The sequence below is a fragment of the Opisthocomus hoazin genome, unplaced genomic scaffold, assembly GCF_030867145.1.
Source record: "Opisthocomus hoazin isolate bOpiHoa1 unplaced genomic scaffold, bOpiHoa1.hap1 HAP1_SCAFFOLD_84, whole genome shotgun sequence".
Taxonomy (NCBI): Eukaryota; Metazoa; Chordata; class Aves; order Opisthocomiformes; family Opisthocomidae; genus Opisthocomus; species Opisthocomus hoazin.
The window spans coordinates 325,001-335,000 of record NW_027448727.1 but is presented as its reverse complement, the minus strand read 5'-3'; positions in this window follow the sequence as shown (position 1 = coordinate 335,000).

Here is a 10,000-nt window from a genome sequence, read left to right as displayed (position 1 = left end):
TTGGAGCCCTCGCTCCAGTCGGCAACGGCCACCGGAGCCTGCGGGCAAGCAGCGGCTTCGCGCGGCTTCTGGCAGTCGGAAGCGCCGTGCGCGATAGGTAGGAGGCAGAACGGCCACGGCCAGGGCCGCCGGGCAACGCCCGAGTCTGCCGGCTGAGCCGCGGGTGACAAGCGTTCGAGTGCCGGCGACCGCCGCCGGTCTCGGCCCGGCCCTGGAGAAACCCCTCTTGGAGCCCTCGCTCCAGTCGGCAACGGCCACCGGAGCCTGCGGGCAAGCAGCGGCTTCGCACGGCTTCTGGCAGTCGGAAGCGCCGTGCGCGACAGGTAGGAGGCAGAACGGCCACGGCCAGGGCCGCCGGGCAACGCCCGAGTCTGCCGGCTGAGCCGCGGGTGACAAGCGTTCGAGTGCCGGCGACCGCCGCCTGTCTCGGCCCGGCTCTGGAGAAACCCCTCTTGGAGCCCTCGCTCCAGTCGGCAACGGCCACCGGAGCCTGCGGGCAAGCAGCGGCTTCGCGCGGCTTCTGGCAGTCGGAAGCGCCGTGCGCGATAGGTAGGAGGCAGAACGGCCACGGCCATGGCCGCCGTGCAACGCCCGAGTCTGCCGGCTGAACCGCGAGTAGCTGCAGCGGTTCGATGGCGCTGGTCCGCGAGCGCCAGCCCTCTGCCCTAGTATACGGACAGCGAGGTCCCCGGCCCCGGCGGGCTCGAAGAGAACCGTCTTCCCCCAGCGGGGAGGCGCGCGAGCGCCGCCGACTCTTACCATGACGTAACTGGAGGCAGCGCAAAGCAGCGACCCCTTCGGCAGCTCCGAAGAAGAACCGGGCAAGACGTCTACCTGCCAGAACCGCGGTGGAGCCAAAGTCCCGCCGGAGCGAGGTAGACGAGGCATCCCTTTCCGCCGGCAGCTCCGGCGGCCACATCGGGCACACCGGACCCGGCGGACGGTAAAACGGGTAGACCTGGCCTCCCTGCCGGCAGAACGGGTAGACGAGGCCTCCCTGCCTGGAACCGGGTAGACCTGGCATCCCTGCCGGAAGCGGGTAGACCTGGCATCCCTGCCGGTAAAACGGGTAGACCTGGCCTCCCTGCCGGCAGAACGGGTAGACGAGGCCTCCCTGCCTGGAACCGGGTAGACCTGGCATCCCTGCCGGAAGCGGGTAGACCTGGCATCCCTGCCGGTAAAACGGGTAGACCTGGCCTCCCTGCCGGCAGAACGGGTAGACGAGGCCTCCCTGCCTGGAACCGGGTAGACCTGGCATCCCTGCCGGAAGCGGGTAGACCTGGCATCCCTGCCGGCAAAACGGGTAGACCTGGTCTCCCTGCCGCCAAAACGGGTAGACCTGGCCTCCCTGCAGGTAAAACGGGTAGACCTGGCCTCCCTGCCGGCAGAACGGGTAGACCTGGCCTCCCTGCCGCCACAACGGGTAGACCTGGCATCCCTGCCGGCAAAACGGGTAGACCTGGTCTCCCTGCCGGTAAAACGGGTAGACCTGTTCTCCCTGCAGGTAAAACGGGTAGACCTGGCCTCCCTGCCGGTAAAACGGGTAGACCTGGCCTCCCTGCCGGCAGAACGGGTAGACCTGGCATCCCTGCCGGCAAAACGGGTAGACCTGGTCTCCCTGCCGGTAAAACGGGTAGACCTGGTCTCCCTGCAGGTAAAACGGGTAGACCTGTTATCCCTGCTGGCAAAACGGGTAGACCTGGTCTCCCTGCAGCCAGAACGGGTAGACCTGGCATCCCTGCCGGCAAAACGGGTAGACCTGGTCTCCCTGCCGGCAAAAAGGGTAGACCTGTTCTCCCTGCCGCCAGAACGGGTAGACCTGGCCTCCCTGCCGGTAAAACGGGTAGACCTGGTCTCCGTGCAGGTAAAACGGGTAGACCTGGCATCCCTGCCGGCAGAACGGGTAGACCTGGTCTCCCTGCCGGTAAAACGGGTAGACCAGGCCTCCCTGCAGGTAAAACGGGTAGACCTGTTATCCCTGCCGGCAAAACGGGTAGACCTGGCATCCCTGCCGGCAAAACGGGTAGACCTGGTCTCCCTGCCGGTAAATGGGTAGACCTGGTCTCCCTGCCGCTAGAACGGGTAGACCTGGCCTCCCTGCCGGCAGAACGGGTAGACCTGGCCTCCCTGCCGGTAAAACGGGTAGACCTGGCATCCCTGCAGGTAAAACGGGTAGACCTGGCATCCCTGCCGGCAAAACGGGTAGACCTGGTCTCCCTGCCGGTAAAACGGGTAGACCTGTTCTCCCTGCCGGTAAAACGGGTAGACCTGTTCTCCCTGACGCCAGAACGGGTAGACCTGGCATCCCTGCCGGCAAAACGGGTAGACCTGGTCTCCCTGCCGGCAAAAAGGGTAGACCTGTTCTCCCTGCCGCCAGAACGGGTAGACCTGGCCTCCCTGCCGGTAAAACGGGTAGACCTGGTCTCCGTGCAGGTAAAACGGGTAGACCTGGCATCCCTGCCGGCAGAACGGGTAGACCTGGTCTCCCTGCCGCCAGAACGGGTAGACCTGGCATCCCTGCCGGCAAAACGGGTAGACCTGGTCTCCCTGCCGGTAAAACGGGTAGACCTGGCCTCCCTGCAGGTAAAACGGGTAGACCTGTTATCCCTGCCGGCAAAACGGGTAGACCTGGCATCCCTGCCGGCAAAACGGGTAGACCTGGTCTCCCTGCCGGTAAATGGGTAGACCTGGTCTCCCTGCCGCTAGAACGGGTAGACCTGGCCTCCCTGCCGGCAGAACGGGTAGACCTGGCCTCCCTGCCGGTAAAACGGGTAGACCTGGCATCCCTGCAGGTAAAACGGGTAGACCTGGCATCCCTGCCGGCAAAACGGGTAGACCTGGTCTCCCTGCCGGTAAAACGGGTAGACCTGTTCTCCCTGCAGGTAAAACGGGTAGACCTGTTCTCCCTGCCGCCAGAACGGGTAGACCTGGCATCCCTGCCGGCAAAACGGGTAGACCTGGTCTCCCTGCCGGTAAATGGGTAGACCTGGTCTCCCTGCAGGTAAATCGGGTAGACCTGTTATCCCTGCCGGCAAAACGGGTAGACCTGGTCTCCCTGCAGCCAGAACGGGTAGACCTGTTCTCCCTGCCGGCAAAACGGGTAGACCTGGTCTCCCTGCCGGCAAAAAGGGTAGACCTGTTCTCCCTGCCGCCAGAACGGGTAGACCTGGTCTCCCTGCCGGTAAATGGGTAGACCTGGTCTCCCTGCCGGCAATATGGGTAGACCTGGCCTCCCTGCCGCTAGAACGGGTAGACCTGGCATCCCTGCCGGTAAAACGGGTAGACCTGGCCTCCCTGCCGGCAGAAGGGGTAGACCTGGCCTCCCTGCCGGTAAAACGGGTAGACCTGGCATCCCTGCCGGCAGAAGGGGTAGACCTGGCCTCCCTGCCGGCAGAAGGGGTAGACCTGTCCTCCCTGCGGACAGAGCGGGTCGCCCGTGCTGGAGGCCCGTATGCAGGGGTGCCTGCACGGGGTGGGAAGGGCCGGCGGCGGGCTGCCTGTGCTCTCTCAGCCGGGGCGGCGGTGGGGGGGCTTGCGGGGGGTGGCTGGGGTCGGCAGGCCGGCCCTGCCGGAGGCCCGTATGCAGGGGTGCCTGCACGGGGTGGGAAGGGGCGGCGGCGGGGTGCCTGTGCTCTCTCAGCCGGGGCGGCGGTGGGGGGGCTTGCGGGGGTTGTCTGGGGGCGGCAGGCCGGTCCTGCCGGAGGCCCGTATGCAGGGGTGCCTGCACGGGGTGGGAAGGGGCGGCGGCGGGCTGCCTGTGCTGTCTCAGCCGGGGCGGCGGTGGGGGGGCTTGTGGGGGGTGGCTGGGGGCGGCAGGCCGGCCCGGCCGGAGGCCCGTATGCAGGGGTGCCTGCACGGGGTAGGAAGGGCCGGCGGCGGGGTGCCTGTGCTCTCTCAGCCGAGGCGGCGGTGGGGGGGCTTGCGGGGGGTGGCTGGGGGCGGCAGGCCGGCCCTGCCGGAGGCCCGTATGCAGGGGTGCCTGCACGGGGTGGGAAGGGGCAGCGGCGGGCTGCCTGTGCTGTCTCAGCCGGGGCGGCGGTGGGGGGGCCTGCGGCGGGTGGCTGGGGGCGGCAGGCCGGCCCTGCCGGAGGCCCGTATGCAGGGGTGCCTGCACGGGGTGGGAAGGGCCGGCGGCGGGCTGCCTGTGCTGTCTCAGCCGGGGCGGCGGTGGGGGGGCTTGCGGAGGGGTGGCTGGGGGCGGCAGGCCGGCCCTGCCGGAGGCCCGTATGCAGGGGTGCCTGCACGGGGTGGGAAGGGCCGGCGGCGGGCTGCCTGTGCTGTCTCAGCCGGGGCGGCGGTGGGGGGGCTTGCGGGGGGTGGCTGGGGGCGGCAGGCCGGCCCTGCCGGAGGCCCGTATGCAGGGGTGCCTGCACGGGGTGGGAAGGGCCGGCGGCGGGCTGCCTGTGCTGTCTCAGCCATGGCGGCGGTGGGGGGGGTTGCGGGGGGTGGCTGGGGGCGGCAGGCCGGCCCTGCCGGAGGCCCGTATGCAGGGGTGCCTGCACGGGGTGGGAAGGGCCGGCGGCGGGCTGCCTGTGCTGTCTCAGTCGGGGCGGCGGTGGGGGGGCTTGCGGGGGGTGGCTGGGGTCGGCAGGCCGGCCCTGCCGGAGGCCCGTATGCAGGGGTGCCTGCACGGGGTGGGTGGGCCTGCGGCGGGCTGCCTGTGCTCTCTGAGCCGGGGCGGCGGTGGGGGGGGCTTGCGGGGGGTGGCTGGGGTCGGCAGGCCGGCCCTGCCGGAGGCCCGTATGCAGGGGTGCCTGCACGGGGTGGGAAGGGCCGGCGGCGGGCTGCCTGTGCTCTCTCAGCCGGGGCGGCGGTGGGGGGGGTTGCGGGGGGTGGCTGTGGGCGGCAGGCCGGCCCTGCCGGAGGCCCGTATGCAGGGGTGCCTGCACGGGGTGGGAAGGGCCGGCGGCGGGCTGCCTGTGCTGTCTCAGCCGGGGCGGCGGTGGAGGGGCCTGTGGCGGGTGGCTGGGGGCGGCAGGCCGGCCCTGCCGGAGGCCCGTATGCAGGGGTGCCTGCACGGGGTGGGAAGGGCCGGCGGCGGGCTGCCTGTGCTCTCTCAGCCGGGGCGGCGGTGGGGGGGCTTGCGGGGGGTGGCTGGGGTCGGCAGGCCGGCCCTGCCGGAGGCCCGTATGCAGGGGTGCCTGCACGGGGTGGGAAGGGCCGGCGGCGGGCTGCCTGTGCTGTCTCAGCCGGGGCGGCGGTGGGGGGGCTTGTGGGGGGTGGCTGGGGTCGGCAGGCCGGCCCTGCCGGAGGCCCGTATGCAGGGGTGCCTGCACGGGGTGGGAAGGGCCGGCGGCGGGCTGCCTGTGCTCTCTCACCTGGGGCGGCGGTGGGGGGGGTTGCGGGGGGTGGCTGGGGGCGGCAGGCCGGCCCTGCCGGAGGCCCGTATGCAGGGGTGCCTGCACGGGGTGGGAAGGGCCGGCGGCGGGCTGCCTGTGCTGTCTCAGTCGGGGCGGCGGTGGGGGGGCTTGCGGGGGGTGGCTGGGGTCGGCAGGCCGGCCCTGCCGGAGGCCCGTATGCAGGGGTGCCTGCACGGGGTGGGTGGGCCTGCGGCGGGCTGCCTGTGCTCTCTGAGCCGGGGCGGCGGTGGGGGGGCTTGTGGGGGGTGGCTGGGGGCGGCAGGCCGGCCCGGCCGGAGGCCCGTATGCAGGGGTGCCTGCACGGGGTAGGAAGGGCCGGCGGCGGGGTGCCTGTGCTCTCTCAGCCGAGGCGGCGGTGGGGGGGCTTGCGGGGGGTGGCTGGGGGCGGCAGGCCGGCCCTGCCGGAGGCCCGTATGCAGGGGTGCCTGCACGGGGTGGGTGGGCCTGCGGCGGGCTGCCTGTGCTCTCTGAGCCGGGGCGGCGGTGGGGGGGGCTTGCGGGGGGTGGCTGGGGTCGGCAGGCCGGCCCTGCCGGAGGCCCGTATGCAGGGGTGCCTGCACGGGGTGGGAAGGGCCGGCGGCGGGCTGCCTGTGATCTCTCAGCCGGGGCGGCGGTGGGGGGGGTTGCGGGGGGTGGCTGGGGGCGGCAGGCCGGCCCTGCCGGAGGCCCGTATGCAGGGGTGCCTGCACGGGGTGGGAAGGGCCGGCGGCGGGCTGCCTGTGCTGTCTCAGTCGGGGCGGCGGTGGGGGGGCTTGCGGGGGGTGGCTGGGGTCGGCAGGCCGGCCCTGCCGGAGGCCCGTATGCAGGGGTGCCTGCACGGGGTGGGTGGGCCTGCGGCGGGCTGCCTGTGCTCTCTGAGCCGGGGCGGCGGTGGGGGGGGCTTGCGGGGGGTGGCTGGGGTCGGCAGGCCGGCCCTGCCGGAGGCCCGTATGCAGGGGTGCCTGCACGGGGTGGGAAGGGCCGGCGGCGGGCTGCCTGTGATCTCTCAGCCGGGGCGGCGGTGGGGGGGCTTGCGGGGGGTGGCTGGGGTCGGCAGGCCGGCCCTGCCGGAGGCCCGTATGCAGGGGTGCCTGCACGGGGTGGGTGGGCCTGCGGCGGGCTGCCTGTGCTCTCTGAGCCGGGGCGGCGGTGGGGGGGGCTTGCGGGGGGTGGCTGGGGGCGGCAGGCCGGCCCTGCCGGAGGCCCGTATGCAGGGGTGCCTGCACGGGGTGGGTGGGCCTGCGGCGGGCTGCCTGTGCTCTCTGAGCCGGGGCGGCGGTGGGGGGGGTTGCGGGGGGTGGCTGTGGGCGGCAGGCCGGCCCTGCCGGAGGCCCGTATGCAGGGGTGCCTGCACGGGGTGGGAAGGGCCGGCGGCGGGCTGCCTGTGCTGTCTCAGCCGGGGCGGCGGTGGGGGGGCCTGTGGCGGGTGGCTGGGGGCGGCAGGCCGGCCCTGCCGGAGGCCCGTATGCAGGGGTGCCTGCACGGGGTGGGAAGGGCCGGCGGCGGGCTGCCTGTGCTCTCTCAGCCGGGGCGGCGGTGGGGGGGCTTGCGGGGGGTGGCTGGGGTCGGCAGGCCGGCCCTGCCGGAGGCCCGTATGCAGGGGTGCCTGCACGGGGTGGGAAGGGCCGGCGGCGGGCTGCCTGTGCTGTCTCAGCCGGGGCGGCGGTGGGGGGGCTTGTGGGGTGTGGCTGGGGGCGGCAGGCCGGCCCTGCCGGAGGCCCGTATGCAGGGGTGCCTGCACGGGGTGGGAAGGGCCGGCGGCGGGCTGCCTGTGATCTCTCAGCCGGGGCGGCGGTGGGGGGGCTTGCGGGGGGTGGCTGGGGTCGGCAGGCCGGCCCTGCCGGAGGCCCGTATGCAGGGGTGCCTGCACGGGGTGGGTGGGCCTGCGGCGGGCTGCCTGTGCTCTCTGAGCCGGGGCGGCGGTGGGGGGGGCTTGCGGGGGGTGGCTGGGGGCGGCAGGCCGGCCCTGCCGGAGGCCCGTATGCAGGGGTGCCTGCACGGGGTGGGTGGGCCTGCGGCGGGCTGCCTGTGCTCTCTGAGCCGGGGCGGCGGTGGGGGGGGTTGCGGGGGGTGGCTGTGGGCGGCAGGCCGGCCCTGCCGGAGGCCCGTATGCAGGGGTGCCTGCACGGGGTGGGAAGGGCCGGCGGCGGGCTGCCTGTGCTGTCTCAGCCGGGGCGGCGGTGGGGGGGGCCTGTGGCGGGTGGCTGGGGGCGGCAGGCCGGCCCTGCCGGAGGCCCGTATGCAGGGGTGCCTGCACGGGGTGGGAAGGGCCGGCGGCGGGCTGCCTGTACTCTCTCAGCCGGGGCGGCGGTGGGGGGGCTTGCGGGGGGTGGCTGGGGTCGGCAGGCCGGCCCTGCCGGAGGCCCGTATGCAGGGGTGCCTGCACGGGGTGGGAAGGGCCGGCGGCGGGCTGCCTGTGCTGTCTCAGCCGGGGCGGCGGTGGGGGGGCTTGTGGGGTGTGGCTGGGGGCGGCAGGCCGGCCCTGCCGGAGGCCCGTATGCAGGGGTGCCTGCACGGGGTGGGAAGGGCCGGCGGCGGGCTGCCTGTGCTGTCTCAGCCGGGGCGGCGGTGGAGGGGCCTGTGGCGGGTGGCTGGGGGCGGCAGGCCGGCCCTGCCGGAGGCCCGTATGCAGGGGTGCCTGCACGGGGTGGGAAGGGCCGGCGGCGGGCTGCCTGTGCTCTCTCAGCCGGGGCGGCGGTGGGGGGGCTTGCGGGGGGTGGCTGGGGTCGGCAGGCCGGCCCTGCCGGAGGCCCGTATGCGGGGGTGCCTGCACGGGGTGGGTGGGCCTGCGGCGGGCTGCCTGTGCTCTCTGAGCCGGGGCGGCGGTGGGGGGGGCTTGCGGGGGGTGGCTGGGGTCGGCAGGCCGGCCCTGCCGGAGGCCCGTATGCAGGGGTGCCTGCACGGGGTGGGAAGGGCCGGCGGCGGGCTGCCTGTGATCTCTCAGCCGGGGCGGCGGTGGGGGGGGTTGCGGGGGGTGGCTGGGGGCGGCAGGCCGGCCCTGCCGGAGGCCCGTATGCAGGGGTGCCTGCACGGGGTGGGAAGGGCCGGCGGCGGGCTGCCTGTGCTGTCTCAGTCGGGGCGGCGGTGGGGGGGCTTGCGGGGGGTGGCTGGGGGCGGCAGGCCGGCCCTGCCGGAGGCCCGTATGCAGGGGTGCCTGCACGGGGTGGGTGGGCCTGCGGCGGGCTGCCTGTGCTCTCTCAGCCGGGGCGGCGGTGGGGGGGGCTTGCGGGGGGTGGCTGGGGTCGGCAGGCCGGCCCTGCCGGAGGCCCGTATGCAGGGGTGCCTGCACGGGGTGGGAAGGGCCGGCGGCGGGCTGCCTGTGATCTCTCAGCCGGGGCGGCGGTGGGGGGGGTTGCGGGGGGTGGCTGGGGGCGGCAGGCCGGCCCTGCCGGAGGCCCGTTTGCAGGGGTGCCTGCACGGGGGTGGGTTGGGGGGGGCGGCGGGAATTTTTTGGTTTTTGTTGCTTTTTTATTTCTTTTTCCGCTTTTGAAACAGAGACGCCGCCCCGTCCTCGGGCGTTTCAGCCGAGCTGATGGAAAGCGGCGCCCCTTCCCGTCGCTTGCGGGGGGGGGTGGTGCAGGAGGGGGGAGGCGGCGCGCGCCTGAAATTCCCCTCGCCACCCCCCGTTTCCGAGACTTCGCCGTATCTAGTGGAAGGCGCTAAGCTTGGCCGGACTGTCTCGCTGAAGGCTTTCTTACTCTGCATCGGTTCTGACGGTGGGCGAGAAAAAAAAACAAAACCAAAGCAGAGCAGGGAAACAGTTACAAAAAGTTCTTGAGAGCCAGCACCGGCCCGCCCATCGGCAGACGGAGCGGCGCCCGGGGTCAACGAGTGCCACCCTGCTGCTTAGCAACCGGAACCCGAGCCGGCCCGCCCCGCCCACCCGCCGGCAAGGGGCGGGCGCTTCCCCGCGGCAGAAGGGGGAGACAGAGACTGAGAGACGGGGTCGAGGAGCAGGCGGGGAGCCTTGCGCTGAGGTAGGCTGGGGACGGGGCCTCTTTTCCGAGAAGATTGAGGTTTGAGTCGGGGGGGGGGGGGGGGGGGCGGCGGCAGGGGCTGCTTGTGCGCTCTCGGCCGGTGCGGCGGTGGGGGGGTGGCGGGGTGGGGGGGGGCAGCGGAGCGGCCGTGCCGGAGGCCCGTATGCAGGGGTGCCCGCACCGGGGGGGGGGTGGGGGGGGGCGGCGGCAGGGGCTGCTTGTGCGCTCTCGGCCGGGGCGGCGGTGGGGGGGGGGGCTTGCGGGTGGGGGTGCGGCGGCCGGGCTGCCGTGCCGGAGGCCCGTTTGCAGGGGTGCCTGCACGGGGGGAGGTGGGGGGGGGGGGGTGGGTGGGGCGGGGCGGCGGGAATTTTTTGGTTTTTGTTGCTTTTTTATTTTTTTTCCGCTTTTGAAACACAGACGCCGCCCCGCCTTCGGGCGTTTCAGCCGAGCTGATAGAAAGCTGCGCCCCTTCCCGTTGCTTGCGGGGGGGGGTTGGTGCCGCGGAAGGGGGTGGCGGGGGGGGCGGGAACGGGACGGGGACGGGGACGGGGACGGGGACGGGGACGGGGACGGGTCTGGCCGACGGGTCTGGACGACAGCGCCCCCCCCACCCCGCGTCCCGGCCGGCCACCACGTCTACCCGGGACCGGGTCGGCGGGGAGGACAGGTCTACCCGGGACCGGT